Raw genomic sequence first — 20,338 nt, forward strand, 5'->3', positions numbered from 1 at the left:
TGTCAAAGATCTCCAGACTCAGAATGCTCAATTCAAGGAGATGATGCTAAGCTTATCCAAGGGGCAGGAGGAACTGAAGGCTCTTTTGGTCGAAAAGAAGAAAGACAAGAAAGTTGTGAGTTTCATTAACCCGGGAAGAAGGCGTAAAGGACAAACCGCAGGAGTCAAGTTTGGAATCCCGAATGGTCCAGAAGAGGGGGCGGAGAATGATTCAGAGGAAGAGAATGCTGATTTCTCCAACCCTGAGGATGACGATGAAGATTATGAAAATGAACAGTACTCTCCAAGAGATGATAAGTACAAACTGCTGGAAGAACGTATGCTAGCCATGGAGGGTCAGAAGGCGCCCGGTCTGGATTTCGAAAGTTTGGGTCTGGTCTCCGATGTGACCATTCCTCGCAAATTCAAGATCCCCACTTTCACTAAGTACGATGGTGCATCCTGTCCTCAGATGCATCTGAGAGCTTATGTGAGAAAGATCCAGCCGCATACCATTGATAAGAAGCTATGGATCCATTTCTTCCAAGAGAGTCTGTCTGGCACATAGTTGGAGTGGTACTATCAGCTCGAGAGCTCTGACATCTGCACCTGGACTGATTTAGCAACAGCCTTCTATAAGCAGTACCAGTATAATTCTGAACTAGCGCCTACCCGGCTACAGTTGCAGAATATGACCATGGGATCCAAAGAAAGCTTCAAAGAGTACGCTTAGAAATGGAGAGATTTGGAGGGCGGGGTCAAACCCCCTATGACTGACAGAGAATTGGTGGATATGTTCATGGGCACACTGACCGGCCCATTCTACAGCCATCTACTGGGAAGTTCTTCATCAGGTTTCACTGAACTTATATTGACAGGTGAGCGTGTTGAAAGTGGCATCCGAAGTGGAAAGATACAGGCGGCCACCTCTGCAAGCACCAAAAGGTCCTATCAGGGAAGGAATGAATCAAATGCTGTGTACGGTCAAAAGGGTCGTAACAAGAAAAATCGTGACCATACCATTGGAGCGGTTACGATTGCAGCACCACCATCTCAAAACTTCCATCCCAAACAAGACAGGCCAAGAAGACAGTTTACCAGGATCAATATGACCTTAGCACAAGCACTGCAAAGTATGCTAAAGGCAAATCTGATCACCCTCAGAGATCCTCCTATGAAACCCAACACTGCTTCTTCTCGTTATAATCCCAATGCCAAGTGTGCGTATCACTCCGATAGCCCCGGGCATGATACAAACGATTGTTGGTCGTTGAAGAACAAAATACAGGATATGATCGAAGCTGGAGAAATTGAATTTGAGCCTCCGGAGACTCCTAACGTCATCACTGCACCTATGCCTAATCATGACAAGGTTGTTAATGTTGTCAATGACGATTCTCTCATCACTACTGTAGCAGACTTAACATCTTCTCTTCTGATCATCAAGAAGAATTTGTTACAAGCTGGTTTATTTCCAGGTTGTGCTGAAAATTGCGATCTCTGCATACTTCGACCCAGTGATTGCTTGAAGTTGAGAAATGGTATTCAACGGCTGATAGATGATCGTACGATCCTCTTCGAAAAGATTCCCAAGGCGAAGAACCCTATTGAAGAGGTATCTGTGATTGCGAGGTCCAAAGTTCCAGTGAAAATTACTGCCCCCAGAGTACCTGTGAAGATTACTGCTGAGCCCAGGGTTGCTCCCCTAATCATCACTGCACCTGGCCCGATCCCGTATTCCTCAAGCAAAGCTATTCCGTGGAATTATGGCGGTGATGTTTATGTCCATGGCGTGAAGCAAGCGGATAATGCTGCTAATACTAGTGGCATTGTTGGGACTAGTAAAATTACTCGAAGTGGAAGGATCTTCTCTCCAAAAATCTCACCTCCTGTCCCTGAAACTCGAGGAAAGGAACCAGTCCACCCTTCTCAGTCAGAGACACCGATCGAAGTTACTACTGAGGATGTTGCCAAGCAAGAAATGGAAGAAGTACTGAAAATCATCCGCAAGAGTGATTTTGATGTGGTAGAACAGTTGGGGCATACTCCTTCTAAGATATCGATGTTATCCTTGTTGTTATCTTCTGAATCTCATGCCAATGCCTTGATAAAGTTCTTGAAGAATGCTCATGTACCTCAGGAGACCTCCGTCGATCAGTTCGAAAACTATGTTGCTAACCTGACTGTGGACAATGGCCTAGGTTTTTCCAATGCTGACCTGACACCAGCAGGGAAGAATCACAATAAAGCTCTGCATATCTCCATTGAGTGTAAAGGGAGCACCCTGTCTCATGTGTTGATCGATAATGGCTCTTCTTTGAACGTGCTACCGAAAGCCGTGCTCGATAAACTTGACTGCAAGAGCATTGAACTGAAGCCTAGTGACATTGTGGTGCGTGCTTATGATGGTGCGAAGAGTGTTGTCCATGGTGAAGTGGTTCTCCCTATCAAGATAGGACCTCAAGTCTTCGACACTACCTTTCACGTAATGAACATTCGTCCTGCCTATTCCTGCTTGCTGGGACGCCCTTGGATTCACGGGGCAAGTGCTGTAGCTTCGTCTCTCCATCAAAAACTGAGATATCCAATAGATGGTAAGATCGTCACTGTGTGTGGGGAAGAAGAGTATATCGTCAGTAGTGTGCATACCTTCAGATACGTTGAGATGGATGGCGAATTCTTCGAGACTCCGTCTCAGTCATTTGAAGTGGTTCCTCCGCCCCGTCCTGTCCTTAAGCCAACTCCCCATGTGCCCGAGGTTGTTCGAGCTCCTCCTGCCATGATTTCCCTGAAGGACGCTCAAGCTGTGGTTGAAGATGGTGGTCGTACTGGCTGGGGTCAACTGATCAACATACCATACAAGTCTGATAAATTTGGCCTGGGATTCAATTCTGAAAAGATGGTCAAAGACCAGATCAATGCTGTAGAAGATGCTGACAGCGATTGCGACCTGGATAGCTGGATTTTCCCGACAATTGGTGACGGACCCAATAATTGGAAGGCTGAAGACACTATCCCGATTTCCTTTAGTCAGGAGTAATTGCTATTGTCTGTTTTAGTGTTGCAATTTTTAATTTTTCAATTGAAATTCTTAAAGCCTTGTGTCTACGCCCGGGGCACAATAGCTAATTTGTTAAGGGTTTTGTCATTTCATAAGCATATTCATGTTCAATAAATCAATGGACTTTTTGCATTCAAATATTGCGCTCTTTATCTTTCATGTCGTCTTTCAAACAAGCTATGTTTTCTTACACACACTCACGTAACAAATTGCAGATCCGTATCCACTCTGGATCCTATTGATAATAATTCCGCTACTGTTCATCATGACTTTGAAAATCCGATCTACCGAGCCGAAGATGGAAGTGAGGAAGATTGTGAAGTACCTGGAGAGCTTGCCAGACTGTTACTGCAAGAGGAAAGGACTATACAGCCGCATGAAGAGTCAATCGAAAGTGTAAATCTGGGTACTGAAGTAGACAAGAAAGTAGTCAGACTAGGAGCAGGTTTGGAAGACAGTATCAAAGAAAGATTGATTCAGATGTTACGTGACTACGTAGAGATTTTGGCTTGGTCTTATGAAGACATGCCCGGATTGGATACTGACATAGTAGTGCATCGTCTGCCAACGAAGGAAGACTGTCGTCCTGTCAAGCAAAAGGTCCGCCGCATGCGTCCCGAAATGTCTGAGAAAATCAAAGCCGAAGTTATGAAACAATTCAATGCCGGTTTTCTAGCTGTTACTTCTTATCCTCAATGGGTTGCTAATGTAGTACCAGTGCCGAAGAAGGATGGCAAGGTGCGAATGTGTGTAGACTACAGAGATTTGAATAAAGCAAGTCCCAAAGACGACTTTCCACTTCCGCACATTGATGTTCTGGTAGATAACACCGCTCAACACAAAGTATTCTCCTTCATGGATGGATTCTCGGGTTATAACCAGATTAAAATGGCACCTGAGGACATGGAGAAAACTACGTTTGTGACGCAATGGGGGACTTTCTGTTACAAAGTAATGCCATTCGGTTTAAAGAACGTCGGGGCAACGTACCAGCGTGCTATGGTAGTCTTGTTCCATGATATGATTCATCATGAAATAGAAGTATATGTGGATGACATGATAGCCAGATCTCATACTGAAGAAGAACATCTCGATCGTTTATACAAACTATTCGAGAGGTTGAAGAAGTACAAGTTGAGATTGAACCCGAACAAATGCACCTTTGGCGTAAGATCCGGTAAACTCTTAGGCTTTATTGTCAGTGGTAAAGGAATTGAAGTCGACCCGGCTAAGGTGAGAGCTATTCAAGAAATGCCAGTTCCCCGTACGGAGAAGGAAGTCAGAGGTTTCTTGGGACGCTTGAACTACATTGCCCGATTTATCTCCCATTTGACCGCTACCTGCAAACCCATCTTCAAGCTATTGAGAAAAAATCCAGAGATGATATGGAATGAGGAATGTCAAGAAGCTTTTGACAAAATCAAGAAATATCTCCAGGAACCTCCAATTCTGGTACCACCCGTTGAAGGAAGACCTCTAATCATGTATTTGACCGTGTTAGAAAATTCAATGGGGTGTGTATTGGGGCAACATGACGAGTCTGGTCGAAAAGAGCACGCCATATACTACCTTAGCAAAAAGTTCACCGACTGTGAAACAAGATACTCACTGCTCGAGAGAACTTGCTGTGTTTTGGCCTGGGCTGCTCGCCGACTAAGACAGTATATGTTGAATCATACCACTTTGTTGATTTCTAAGATGGATCCCATCAAATACATATTCGAGAAACCTGCCCTCTCCGGAAGAATAGCGAGATGGCAGATGATCTTAACAGAGTACGATATCCAGTATACTACCCAGAAAGCAATCAAAGGAAGCGTGCTAGCTGATCATTTGGCTCATCAAGCGGTGGACGATTACCAATCTATGAATTTTGAGTTCCCAGATGAGGATGTCATGCTTGTCACCGAGGATGAAAAACCTAAACCGGATGAAGGACCCGAACTGGGATCCCGATGGACTATGGTCTTTGATGGATCTTCTAATGCATTGGGCCATGGTGTTGGGGTTGTAATTATTTCTCCCGGAGGTTACCATACACCTTTCACTGCTAGATTATGCTTTCATTGTACCGATAATATGGCTGAGTATGAAGCATGTATTTTGGGACTCAAGACTGCTATAGACCGGCGAATCAAGTTGTTGAGTGTGTACGGAGACTCAGCCTTGGTAATCAGTCAGATCAAAGGAGAATGGGACACTAAGCATCCGAATCTCATCCCTTACCGAGAACGGGTGATGACATTAATCCCATACTTTGAAGAGATTACATTCGAACATATCCCACGAGAAGAGAATCAGTTGGCAGACGCATTAGCTACCATGTCATCTATGTTCAGAGTCAGATGGGACAATGAAGCTCCCAGGATCACCATTGAGCGACTAGATGAACCGGCATACTGTTATGAACTTAACACTGAGGGAGTACGGGAAAAACCTTGGTTCCACGAAGTGAAAAGATATTTAGAAACTCAGGAGTACCCTGAGGGGGCATCTATCAATGATAGAAAATTCCTGAGGAAGTTCTCTGCTAAATTCTTTTTGAGTAATGGAGTATTATACAAACGTAATCATGACTCAACTTTGCTTCGCTGTGTGGATAAAAAGGAAGCAGAAGAGATTATGGAAGACATGCACGACGGTATTTTCGGGACTCATTCTAGTGGACATACGATGGCCAAGAAGATTTTGAGATCAGGGTATTATTGGTCTACCATGGAAGCTGATTGCCATCATCACTCCAGAACCTGTCACAAGTGCCAGATATATGCGGATAGAGTACATGTGCCTCTTGCTCCATTGAACGTGTTGACAGCACCTTGGCCCTTTGCAATGTGGGGCATTGATATGATTGGAGAGATTAAACCCACTGCTTCTAACGGGCATCGTCTCATCCTTGTTGCTATTGATTACTTTACAAAATGGGTAGAGGCCGCCTCATTCGCTTCTGTCACCAAGAATGTGGTGGCACGATTCATCAAGAATAATCTCATTTGTCGATATGGCATCCCTGAAAGAATTATTACTCACAATGGTACTAATTTGAACAACAAGATGATTACTGAACTCTGCACGTAGTTCAACGTAAAGCACCATAACTCTTCTCCGTACCGACCAAAGATGAATGGCGCTGTAGAAGCTGATAATAAGAATATCAAGAAGATCATACAAAAGATGACGGTGACGTACAAAGACTGGCATGAGATGTTACCGTTTGCTCTTCACGGTTATCGCACTTCAGTACGCACTTCGACAGGAGCAACTCCTTTCTCTTTAGTCTACGGAATGGAAGCCGTTTTACCAGTGGAAGTTCAGATTCCCTCTCTACGAATCATGAAAGAGGCGGGCTTAGATGAAGATGAATGGATTCAGACTCGACTCGACCAGATAAACTTGATCGATGAGAAGAGACTTGCAGCTGTGTGTCATGGACAGATATATCAGAAGCGCATGACCCAGGCATTTAACAAAAGAGTCAAGAGACAGGTGTATCAAATCGGCGACTTGGTGGTCAAGCGTATCATTCTACCACAAGGTGATCCCAGAGGCAAGTGGACTCCCACATACGAAGGGCCATTTGTGGTTAAGAAAGTATTCTCTGGTGGAGCCATGATACTTGCTACGATGGATGGCGAAGACTTCCCACATCCCGTGAACGCAGACATCGTTAAAAAATACTACGCATAAAAGAGACCCGCTAGGTCGACGTACCTAGGCAAAAGTAAAGGCATCCCGGCGAACCAAAAGGGTTCGGGCAAAAATTAGGGATAAACATATAAAGACGTACACCCGGCAAGTCGAAAACCTGAAAAGGCGGCTTGGGCAAAAAAGGGTATCCTGGTGGACTGAAAACCTGAAAAGGCGGTCCAGGCAAAAATTAGGGATTAAAGCGTATGACTATGTCCCGTTCTCTGTCAGCTTCAACCAAGTTCAAGGGACTGAACAAGCTAATCACTTCCATTCGACAGCAAGGGATGAGATGCTTAAAGACATAATGACAGTAGTGGAATTAGAATCGATAGGACTTTTTCTGCATAGCTTTCTCTCTGTTTTCTTGACGATTTCCTCTTACTAGGATTTCTGTCTCTTTGTACAAATTGCCTGTTTATAGGCCCTCTTTCAAAATCAATACAATTTTATGTCGAAAAAATGCGGTTGTCTTACTTCCTCTGCTTTGCTTGCACAAACGTCCATTGATTTAATTTGAATTAATATATGCATTTTGAATATGATCAATGTTTACAAAAATACATGCCTAAAATAGAAATAGCAATTACTACAAGACTTCAGGACCAAGGAGAAGGTCTAACCACGCTTTCCAATGAATCCGTTGCTAATTCGATTCCCCGGCAACGCCAATTATTCCCCAGAAGAGGTCGGCACCACCAGACAGACAGGTCATCTCTTCCATCCCCAGCCGGCCCTGTTGAGTATTTTCCGCCATCAGACGGAAATCAAATACCCCCAGCTGAGACCGGGTCATCAATACAAATATCTCCGACCAGAAGACTAGATCTATTTCCCCAATAGAGTCCCCTGGAAGAACGTTCAGACACATAATTCACTCATTACCTCATTTCACATCACATACCTACGTACAAGTTTCATTCCGCATCATATACATTACATCCTTTCATAACATTATACGTGTATACAAGGCTCTCATTTATTCCAGACGCATAATTCACTCATTACATCATTTCACAGCACACGCACGCGTACATCATTTGCATCTCATGCATCATGACATGGCATGAAGCTAACTTTATTATTCAGGTCAAGTATCCTCCTGACACAGTCAAAACAAATATCCATTCAGACGGACATCTTTATCAATTACATTCAAGATTCAACTATAACCCTCAGATACTGCCTAGCGTATGGTATATTCCGAGGTGTAGTCTAGCGTACGACTACTTTCTTCTTCAGATATATCTTTCAGATATACTCCATGTCAGCATTCATCCTGACATCCTTCTGATCCCAGACATTTATTGCGGATACAACCTATGCAAATTTCATCGGATATAGCCCGACGTACGGTTCATTCTGATTCAGCCCAACCTATGATTCCTTCAAATGTTTCAAGACGGTCTAGCATACGACCCATTCGGATATTCATCTCCTCAGATGCTGCCTAGTGTACGGTACATTTCTGAAGTGTAGTCCAGCGTACGACTACCCCTTTCATCCTCAGACGCGGCCTGACAGACGACTCATTCCGCAACTCCAATGGGGCCTAACATACGACCTATTTGGACCTTCAACTCAGATACGATCTAGCGTACGATCTATTCTAATTCCACCTGCTTCGGATACAGCCTAATGGATGGCACAGTCTGCAACTCAGATACGATCTAGCGTAGGATCCATTCTGATCGTTCATCCCCAGCAAAGTCATCCGCCTAATGGATAATTCACTCAGATACGATCTAGCGTACGATCTATTCTGATCCCTTATCCCCAGTAACGTATAACCCACTCTGACTCTCCAGTAAAATCGACAGCATAACGGAGGACCCACTATACGGTCTAACGTACGACCCAATATGACGCCCCTGCCTTCAGATATCGTCTCATGTACGACGCACTCTGAAGCTCTCATCATCAAACTTCCTGGATGGCATCTTCAAAGCCCACCCCTCGAGTGACAAGTGCAAATTGTTGGGACATTCTAGTGTTCAATAATCTTTCCCCTCCAGACCACGAACGGCATACTTGCCATCCTAACTCTCTCGGTTCAAGAATATTGAACAGGGGCAGCTGTCATACCCCAAAATTTGCCCGTTGATATTGCAAGACATTTTACAGGACCCCCCGACTTATTTTGCAGGGAACTGACTCTAATGGAACAAAAGCCCAGCTCACAATAGGCCCAATCCAAGAAAAAGGCCCAAAATAGCTTGCTCGCTAGGCGAGCAATTCCTTCGCCTAGCGAACTCCTCGTCATGACACTCGCCCCAGCGAGGCGCCAGATCCAGTAAAGGCCCAAAATAGCTTGCTCGCTAGGCGAGCAACTCCTTCGCTTAGCGAAGCTTGCGAATACCAGAATTTCTGGGCTTCATTCTGAGCCCATTAGGTCATCATAATCACTATAAATAGCCAAGCTTCAGCCACGAAAATGGACAGAAGAAGACGGACGGAAACCCTGGCATAGAAACCCTGGAGATCAACTTGAAAGCGTCCGAGTAAGGAAACCCTGAAGGCCGCTCATTCGCTCCGAAGCTACCGCCGCCCAGCACCGCCCGATACCAAAAGCAATCCGCCAGTTCAGTGTTACAATTCAGCTGCAACAGGTTTGCTCGTCACTATTGTTTTATGCTTCCAAGTTGTAATCTCTAAATACATAATGCATTATGATCGAATTTTTGGATATGTAGTTAGATTTTGCATGTGAGTTTAAGTATGCATGCCTATCCCGAATGTGCGACCATGTCATTTATGTAATTGAATACCACAAGGCTTGCAGCATGCTGAGATTATACTGTACTGAAATTCAAAACCAGCAGCCGCTCGCTAGCACATCGCTAAGCGAGACAGTAGCGAGTACTCGCTAGGCCTTCGCTAGGCGAAGCAGAGGCGAACGGGACAGTGGCTGCTTTGTCTCTTTGCTGTTCTATCTTAGGTTTATCAAATCATGATTTATTATAGTTCTGCATCATTTGGCCTGAGTTCATGACTGTTATGTTTATTTTATGGTGCCACTCACAATTATGCTTTATCTCAATGCTCTAATCCGTGTGTTGAATTGTGTAAGGGCTTACTTATTCTCGAAGAAACGGCCGGCCAGGTATTCCACCTTATGTGTGGGATACCCTTATGGAGATTTATTCCGAATTATTCAATTAATTCTTATGTATTTTATGGCGAAGATCCACCCTAATGGCTTAATTGTTCTTAATGTATTGTTTCTAATATGGACCTAATTACCTACTTGATTACGGCTACTTAATTGAATGTAAAACTTTGCCCTTAAATAAGTGATATCGGACCTCTCTTTGTTACTCCACGATTACGGTATTATGGTCATGTCCCGCGAACGTGGGGATACACTTAGCAATGGCCCTTCGATTAAATCATCATAAAATAAATCATAGTCCCTCGGATGTTGCCTTCGAATATATGATTTTGTCCCTCGATGACCCTTCGGTGTAGCCTACGGTTAAATGATGATCGTCCCTTCGAATGCTAAGGTATCCTCACAACTGTTGCCTTCAATGACCAATCGATGACCCTACGATGACCCTTCACATCCAAAGGATAAAACTACTTACTTCTCAATAGTAAGGATAGTTTTACCCTCATGAGGATAGGAAATGCCCGGAAAGACCTCGGATAGGTATAACTCTTAATTGCTTATTCACAATTTAAAATTATTTTTCACACCTTACACCCTTCAAAACCTCCATTAGAAGATCACCATTTGGCATACATTCGCACTAGAATCATTGCCGGGTTATATTTTTCTAAACGACTTTCAAAACTAAACGAGATAACCACTTTGTATACATTCATACAAGAATCATTACAAAGTTAAATTCTCCTTTTCAAAACATTTCCTACACATTTCTCAAACACTTGTTCAAACGAGAAAAACATAAATGATTGAGCAATTAAGAGCCCATGGATAACCATGGATACAAAGGGTGCTAACACCTTCCCTTTGTATAATGTACCTCCCGAACCTAAGAATTTAAATTAAGGTCTTTCCTGTTCTTTTCCACCTTTCCTTATTGGATAAAAGAAAAGTCGGTGGCGACTCTTGCTAACCGCGACATTGCGATTAAAAACACATCAAAGTCAGTTCACCGTATGACACTTGCCTTGCAAGTTTCATTTAATAATTCTCCCAAGTGTTATTCTTCCAAATTATGCTTCCAAATTGCCATTGAAACTTCTTCCAAATTATGCTTATGCACTCCAATGCTCTCTTGTCCAAAAACTCTACAAAACTAACAAATACGTGAAATATCTACTTAAAACATAATCACTTAAACTTAATTGCATTTATACAAAATTGTGAGGGTAAAAGTGTGTAATTCAATAAGAAAATGGTAAAAGGGACCAATAAAAATATATGAAAAGTAGTACTAATTGGTCCCTAACAGTCGGGCAATAGAGTTTTGGTGTTAATGCATGTTAGAGATATAGTATAATGGACTATGCTCATGAAATATACCACACACAAAAAGAATATGCAAAAGAGGTGGCTTAATCTCATCCATACTTATGTTGATTTTGCAATCAACTAGCCTTAGGATTTTGAGATGTCATAGGCCAAATGAAATGAATGCATAAAGAAGGGAAATTAGATGAAGAGGAAGGGGAATGGATCATAAATCAAATTGGTCAAAGGAGGACTTTTACCAAGTTAATATCATTCATTCATTTTGGGAGATGGGATGTACATTCCATCAATCCCCTAAATCCAATGATATTAACCTAGCAAAGTCAAATCAACCTTGACCAAGGCCCAACAACACAAGTCAAACTTACACAAACCATCACAAGAGGTCAACACAATTATTTGGCATTTATTCAATTTAAAAATACTAAAATAATGCATTTAAATTAAATATGGTTTGTCAAATTCCTAAAACCTCATCAAAACACCAAAGAAATGGTCATGAGATTTATCATAGATCAAACAAGGTCAAAGGACCTTGGAGAAAAAAATTCAGAATTTTTAAAGACTTAAAAGTATTTCTAAATAATTAAAAATAATCACAAAATCAATTAAATCATGAAAATATTAATAATGACCCAAAAAATAATTTTAATTCAGAATATGAAAGAGGAATTTATTTAAAAAAATTTGGTGAAACTCTCATATTTTTTGGATCAATATTAAAATTAGTATGAATTTATGAAAATCAAATGAATTAAAACAAAAATCAAATAATCAAATAAATGTGAGCCACTTGATCTCCCTCATTAATTGAGGTGGCAGATCAAGTGGCTGGAAACACGCGTTCCATGGTGGACCTTAGTCAGCGCGCCACACGCGTGGTAATCAAAACCAACGGCTAAGATTGAAATATTTCAAATGGATCCTGTAGTCTGGAGACGTGCCAACACACCGCCGGAGCCAGAGTTCCGGTCTTCTTCTCCGGTGGACCTCACCGGACTGGTCCACCCTTAACCATCACCAAAACAAAAAAGGAGGACATGATCTGAAAGTAAAAATGGCGTAGAGCACGAATCTGACCTCAATTTCAACTAACTCCAAATATATAAAAAGATATGAGATGTTGAATTTTGAGGTGTGACAACTTAGTTGCTTTGATTTGACCTCAAAGCAACTCAATCTTCTTGCCTACATTGGTAGGACTTCAGACAACCAAAGATCCAAGAGAATTGATGAGAATTGAGTGAGAATCGAAGAGATGAAGTTTTCTAAAATTTACCTTCAATGTTGTGCAGAAATGGATCTTGCTTGCTTCAACCTTGATATGATCACACTTGAGAAGCTTACAGGAGAGGTTTGGCAATGGTACAAAGCTTTGGATCCTGGAGTTTCTGAATCTCCAAATAGTAAGATTCAAACTCAATTTTCAAGTTAAAAATTCTTAGGTTTTCCTTTGAATGGTGAGGGTTTCAATTGAGGGGAAAAGCTGGTGCGCAAGGTGTGTTTGAATTGAGCTCTAAGGGCCTGTATTTATAGCAATTGGGACTGATATTTGCACACTTGAAAAATTGTTAAATTTGGACATTTCATGCACAAGCTTGCATGAGCGTGTACAGGCCCATGAAGCAATCTAATTTGATCCACTTGCAACTGTTCTGAAGTTCAAATGAGGGTTGGATGTCAAGGCAATGTGAAATGGGATTTTTGGCATTTGATTTCTTCCAATCATGCAGACCGGTTAAAGTCATGCGTAGCCCTAGTAAACTTTATCCAAAATGCATGAACTTGTGTTCTTTGGAAAGCATAGATCAAGGGGAACAACTTTGATGTTGGACACTTTTTCATTTGGAACTTGGATCATGGTGAATTTTAAGGTGGAAGTTTGGAAATTTCAACATGTTGAAATTTTTTCTAAGTGTCAAGCCATATATCTCAACATTCCACCTTGCTTAACGTTTTATGTGAGCTTCAAATGAGAAAAGTATCTTCATAAAAGTTATAGATATTTCAAATACCTTCAAAATTGTGACCAATTTCATGTCATTTGGATTTAGAATGATAAAGTTATGCATTTTTGAAGTTGAGGAAAATCACTTGTTCAATGGTATAGGTCAAAAATGACCTATAATGTATCCTCATATCACATGCTCACAAAAGTTCAATTAGCTCTTACTCAAAACATAAAAGTTGAAATAGACATCTTGAATTTGATTGTGCAACTTAGAAATATTTCATCTCATAAAAATTGAGCAAGTTATGGCCTTGGGAAGTTGACTTTCAAATTAGGGTTTAGACAAAATGACCTATAATATTTCAACATAGAAAATGATTTTTCAAGCAAAACTAGCTCTAGGTCTCAACATGAAAGTTGTTTGGAATGTCATTTAGAGTAACTTTTATCTTTGAATCATTTTCATATAGTGAAAATTGTAGGAGATAGGATCTAGGGAGACCCAGTTTTGATCAGATGAATTCATCTGGCCAACCACCACCAACCATCTTGCTAACCTTCATTTCTCTTGGATTTCTAGGCTCATGGTAGATCATATATGCATAAGATGATGAACTTTGAAGTATCCCTTGAGAAATTTGATCAATTGGTGAAATAGCTTATTGGAGAAGTTACTCAAGATACCCAATCAAACTAGGGTTTCCAAGGCAAATCACCTCCAAACTCTTGAAGAAAACTTGATCAATATAACATTTAGAGATCATTGGGACTCATATATGATGCTTTGAAATATTTATGGGTCAATCCATGGTTGTGCTTTTAGTCATGAGGGTCTCAAACCCTTGATATGGACTTGATAGATCAATGAGGATCATGCCCTACCTACAAAAAGTTAGGCAAATGAAAAGACATTTTTTTGTTATTTTGGTTAGTAAAATGATAATATACAAGTATGATACAATCACATGGTGCTTGGTGATCTCTTCCAAAATAAACCAAATGAGAGAGGGGTAAGGAGGATGTCAAGGTATGATCCCAATGTTAATGCATATGATGAAATTGCATGAAGGATTTTAGGGTCAAAATTGGGGTCTTACAATATCTTGAGACACTTGCAAGTTATGCCCTGACTCCTTATCCCTCCCTCAGATTTACAAATGGGTTATTTCAAAGCCCTCTTTACGAAGTCTTTAACCCCACAAACATATTCTTCTTTCAATTTATGCATATTGGAATATACTCTATCATACATCCAACTACGATTCATTTTCTATAAGACAAACAATTAACTCATCGGCCACTAAACATTAAAACATATATTTGACAAAAACGAATGACTGATATAATTGTCCTACGACTAGAGAAGAACCATATATAAGAAATATGTTATGGAATTTGTTTTTGAAATGGAGCAGATGCTAACCCATTTTGACTAGAGACAATACTGTTGAAAATATATATTATTATGCTTACTTAGTGCTATTAAAACTTTCTACAATTTCATTTTGGCTTATAATTTTAAGTCTTTTTGAAAATACTTCATAATAATTAATCAGTTTATGTATGTAGCTCAAAACTTTAACGAAAAGTTTAAAATGTAGCGACTTGTTCGAGGTCATATTCAAAACTAATAAATTAGATAGGCAGGGAGAATCGCTAGAGTTTATTATTGCCAACCTTCAATGCAAGAAACATCTGTTAATTGACGCTCTTTCTCTGCAAAATGGCTTTAAATTTTATTAAAGTAGATAAATTAAAATTTAGATTTTAAGTATGTAGGAACATTTGAATGCATAAGCATGTGATTAAACAAAGACGAATGCCAGAATATCATATCCAAGTTATTTTCGGCAACACACAACACTGAATGCACCATGGATGTAGTGAATCTGAGACTCTTAACTATTGCCTTCAAATTAAATTGATAGTTATTCAATTTTGCCTAAAAATGTACAAATAAATTAAAAACAAGATTGTAAAATAAAATTGAAAATGTAAAAACATTTGATCTAAATGCATATGCTTCTGAGTAAAAAACAAATTCCAGAATCCCAGTTTGGAATAGTTATCGACAACGTACAACACTGAAAAAAGCACCAAGGACGTTACTGCAGAAAAGAAACATAAGCTTCATGAAAAAGAACATTCAAGAAAAGTGGCATTATCTTCTTTTGTTCTTGATTCATGATGTCTACAACTCCAAATGCAGATTGTGTCGTTCTTAAGTTGTTTATTTTCATTTTAATTAAGTTATGACAACTCTCTTATGCTCTTGTAGAGAAAAACTATATAACTGTTGAATAAACTTAAATGCTAGAGTTAGTGGGTTTTAATAATAAGTTAATGGAGAGTTTTGGAAGGTTAAGAGACAGTGGGAAAATTAAGAGTATTTACTATTTGTCATTATTAGTAGAATAGCTAAAGTTTATTTTGTATGTATAAAGTCCTTTTTACATTCCAATAAAATACAGAAGTTCATAAAACTACTCGCTTCTTCTGTCAAATTGGCATCAGAGCTAATGGCAAATATGATGAATCAAATGCCGTTACCACGGCTAACGAAGTTGAATTATGAAAACTGGAGTATCCATATGAAAGCTCTCCTCGAATCTCTAGACGCGTGGGAGGTGACCAAAGATGGGTTTGAAGAACCAACAGATACTGAGGGATATACGGCAGCTCAAAACAAGGCGTTGAAAGAGACGCGATCGAAGGATAAAACGGCACTTTACATGCTGTTTAGGGCTGTTGATGAATCAGGCTTCGAAAAGATTGTCGGTTCGACTACGTCGAAAGAAGCGTGGGACACACTGGAGAAAGTGTTCAAAGGAGCAGATCGAGTAAAGCAAGTTCGACTCCAAACTCTTCGTGGCGAATTGGAGAGGATGCAGATGAAGGAGTCAAAAAATGTATCTGACTACATCACGCGTGTACAAAAAGTGGTGAACCAACTCAACAGAAATGGCGAAACAGTAACTGATGCACGAGTTGTCGAAAAGATTTTGAGATCTTTAACAGATAAGTTTGAGAATATTGTGTGTGCAATAGAAGATTCGAAGGACCTTTCGACGCTCGCAGTCGAAGAGCTTGCAGGTTCCCTCGAAGCACACGAACAACGTAAGATGAAAAAGAAGGAAGAAGGAGTAGAGGATGCAAATCAAACCAAGGAGCAAATCAAAGACGAAAAGGTACTCTTTTCTCAAAACTTTCGAGGAAGAGGACGTGGTCGTGGAGGACGTGACAATGGTCGAAGTGGTAGAGGCAGCAACTTCGACAGAGGACAGTCGATCCAGCAAAATTGGCGTGGCAGAGGACGTGGTCAAAGAGGTGGTAGGTCGAACCATTCCAACTTTGAATGCTACAAGTGTGGGAAGTATGGCCATTATGCGAAGGATTGTAACTCATTCAAATGCTATAACTGTGATAAAATGGGACATCTTGCAAAAGATTGTCGAATCGAAAAGAAGGTAGAAGAAACAACCAATCTAACCTTGGAAGCTGAAGCAAATGAAGGTTTTCTCTTGATGGCTCAAAATGAGATCAACACAAATGACAACGTTTGGTATCTTGACTCAGGAGCAAGTAACCATATGTGTGGTCACAAACACCTGTTTAAAGAAATGAGAAAGATTGAAGATGGCAATGTGTCTTTCGGAGATGCATCGAAAGTGAAGGTCGAAGGCAAAGGAACGATTCGTTACCTGCAGAAAGATGGGTTGATTGGATCAATTCAAGATGTTTATTATGTACCAAATCTTAAGACCAACATCTTGAGTTTGGGACAACTTACAGAAAAAGGTTATTCGATACTGATAAAAGAACGGATACTGTATTTGAAGGACAAGCTGGGACATCTGATTGCTCGTGTCGAAATGGAGAGAAATCGAATGTACAAACTGAATCTGATAAATGTTCGAGAAAAATGTTTACAAGTAAATGTCGAAGACAAAGCGTCACTATGGCATCTACGCTTTGGTCATCTACATCATGCTGGTTTGAGAAGGTTGGCGAAAAAGAACATGGTGCATGGACTACCGGATATGGATTATGAAGGAAAGTTCTGTGAAGAATGTGTGCTGAGCAAACAAACAAGAACTTCATTCCAAAAGAAGGCAGAATATCAAGCTAAGCATATCCTTGATTTGATTCACACCGACATATGTGGGCCAATCATGCCAGAATCTTTCAGTGGCAAAAGGTACTTTATTTCCTTTATCGACGATTACTCACGGAAGACATGGGTTTATTTCTTGAAAGAAAAGTCTGAAGCATTCGAGGTGTTCAAAAGGTTCAAAGTAATGGTGGAGAAGGAGACTGACAGACACATTAAAGCAGTTCGATCAGATAGAGGTGGTGAGTATACTTCGACAGCTTTTATGAAGTATTGTGAAGAGCAGGGTATAAGGAGATTTCTAACTGCAGCATACTCACCTCAACAAAATGGGGTGGCTGAAAGGAAAAATCGAACAGTCCTTGACATGGTTCGTTCAATGCTTAAAAGCAAGAACATGCCAAAGGAGTTTTGGGCAGAAGCTGTAAAATGTGCCATTTATGTTCAAAATCGATGTCCACATTCGAAGTTAGAAGATCAAACACCACAAGAAGCGTGGAGCGGACAGAAGCCGACAGTCTCTCATCTCAAAGTATTTGGAAGTGTTGCTTATGCACACGTACCAGATCAACGAAGAACGAAACTTGAAGACAAAAGTCAGAAATACATACTCATTGGGTATGATGAGAAAACAAAAGGGTACAAGCTATTTGATCCCATAAGAAAGAAGGTGATAGTGAGTAGAGACGTTCGAATAAACGAAGCAAGTAAGTGGGACTGGAACAGTTCGACAGAAGCTGTTGTCGAAGTTGAAGAATCATCTGTCGCTGTACCATCAAACAATTCGACAAAACTTGAAGATTCTGACGATGAAGATGAACCTACACAACCCAGAATGCGAAGTTTGCAAGATCTGTATGATTCGACAAGTGAAGTGCACCTTGTATGTCTCTTGGCAGATGCTGAAAACATCAGTTTTGAAGAAGCAGTACGAGACAAGAAGTGGAAAAGTGCCATGGACGAAGAGATGAGGGCGATTATCCACAACAACACTTGGGAGCTAGTTGAATTGCCAAAAGGTAGTCAACCCATTGGTGTAAAGTGGGTATTCAAGAAAAAGATGAACGCTCAAGGAGAAATAGAACGATACAAAGCGAGACTTGTTGCGAAGGGATACAAACAGAAAGCAGGAGTTGATTATGACGAAGTATTTGCACCTGTTGCAAGAATGGAGACAATTCGACTACTCATATCTCAAGCTGCTCAATTCAAATGACCAATATTTCAAATGGATGTCAAAACAGCTTTTCTGAATGGTGTACTAGAAGAAGAAGTCTATGTCGAACAACCACTCGGGTACATGAAAGCTGGAGAAGAGAAGAAGGTACTGAAATTGAAGAAAGCGCTATATGGGCTGAAGCAAGCACCGCGGGCATGGAACACACGTATCGACACATACTTCAAGGAGAACGGGTTCGAGCAATGTCCGTACGAACATGCCCTCTATGTGAAGAAAAAAGGAATGAATGTATTACTTGTTGCTCTCTATGTTGATGATCTTATTTTTCTGGGCAGTAATGATCAGATGATAGAAGAATTCAAAAGCACAATGACACGTGAATTCGAGATGACAGATTTAGGCCTGATGAGATTCTTTCTTGGTCTGGAAGTTCGACAAGAAGAAACAGGAATCTTCATCTCACAAGAAAAATATGCAAAAGAAATCTTGAAAAGATATAAGATGGAAAGTTGTAATCCGGCTTCGACGCCAATGGAACCAGGAACAAAACTGTCGAAATTTGATGGAGGAGAACGTGTCGAAGCAGGAAAATATCGAAGTTTGGTAGGAAGTCTTCGCTATCTCACATGTACAAGACCAGATATCTCATTAAGTGTAGGCATTGTAAGTCGATTCATAGAGGAGCCAGTTTACACACATTGGAAGGCATTGAAGCGAATTCTGAGGTACATCCAAGGAACAGTGTCACTTGGGATGTTTTACTCGAAGTCAGAGAAATACAAGTTGGTTGGTTACTCTGACAGTGATTGGTGCGGAGACATAGATGATCGAAAAAGCACTTCTGGATATGTGTTTTTCATGGGAAATACTGCATTTACTTGGCTTTCTAAAAAGCAGCCAATAGTAACACTTTCGACATGTGAAGCAGAATATGTAGCAGCATCCTGGTGTGTTTGTCATGCAATATGGCTCAGAAGATTGATGAGTAAAATGGAGCTAGAACAGAAAGATGCTACAATAATACAAGTTGACAACAGATCAACAATTGAGTTAGCAAAGAATCCAGTAAACCATGAAAGGAGCAAACACATTGACGTTCGTTTTCACTTTATTCGAGAACACGTGAAGGAAGGAAGTGTCGAATTGAAGCATGTAGCAAGTAAGGACCAAGCAGCAGATATTTTCACAAAACCACTATCGAAGGAAATCTTCGACAGAGGCAAGAAGTTGATAGGAATGATGAATAGAAGAAACATTTAAGTTTACAGAGGAGTTTTGTTGAATAAACTTAAATGCTAGAGTTAGTGGGTTTTAATAATAAGTTAATGGAGAGTTTTGGAAGGTTAAGAGACAGTGGGAAAATTAAGAGTATTTACTATTTGTCATTATTAGTAGAATAGCTAAAGTTTATTTTGTAGCAAGTAAGGACCAAGCAGCAGATATTTTCACAAAACCACTATCGAAGGAAATCTTCGACAGAGGCAAGAAGTTGATAGGAATGATGAATAGAAGAAACATTTAAGTTTACAGAGGAGTTTTGTTGAATAAACTTAAATGCTAGAGTTAGTGGGTTTTAATAATAAGTTAATGGAGAGTTTTGGAAGGTTAAGAGACAGTGGGAAAATTAAGAGTATTTACTATTTGTCATTATTAGTAGAATAGCTAAAGTTTATTTTGTAGCAAGTAAGGACCAAGCAGCAGATATTTTCACAAAACCACTATCGAAGGAAATCTTCGACAGAGGCAAGAAGTTGATAGGAATGATGAATAGAAGAAACATTTAAGTTTACAGAGGAGTTTTGTTGAATAAACTTAAATGCTAGAGTTAGTGGGTTTTAATAATAAGTTAATGGAGAGTTTTGGAAGGTTAAGAGACAGTGGGAAAATTAAGAGTATTTACTATTTGTCATTATTAGTAGAATAGCTAA

The 20,338-nt window shown here is 40.3% G+C and overlaps 1 non-coding gene across 1 annotated transcript; it reads right to left on the reverse strand.

The window, feature by feature from the left end:
• Window positions 1-14,713: 14,713 nt before the first annotated feature.
• Window positions 14,714-14,836, reverse strand: LOC127089773 (small nucleolar RNA snoR86). The gene has a single exon (XR_007791327.1). It is a non-coding gene; the product is annotated as a small nucleolar RNA snoR86 (small nucleolar RNA).
• Window positions 14,837-20,338: the final 5,502 nt, after the last annotated feature.

Source organism: Lathyrus oleraceus, chromosome 5, assembly GCF_024323335.1.
Source record: "Lathyrus oleraceus cultivar Zhongwan6 chromosome 5, CAAS_Psat_ZW6_1.0, whole genome shotgun sequence".
NCBI lineage: Eukaryota > Viridiplantae > Streptophyta > Magnoliopsida > Fabales > Fabaceae > Lathyrus > Lathyrus oleraceus.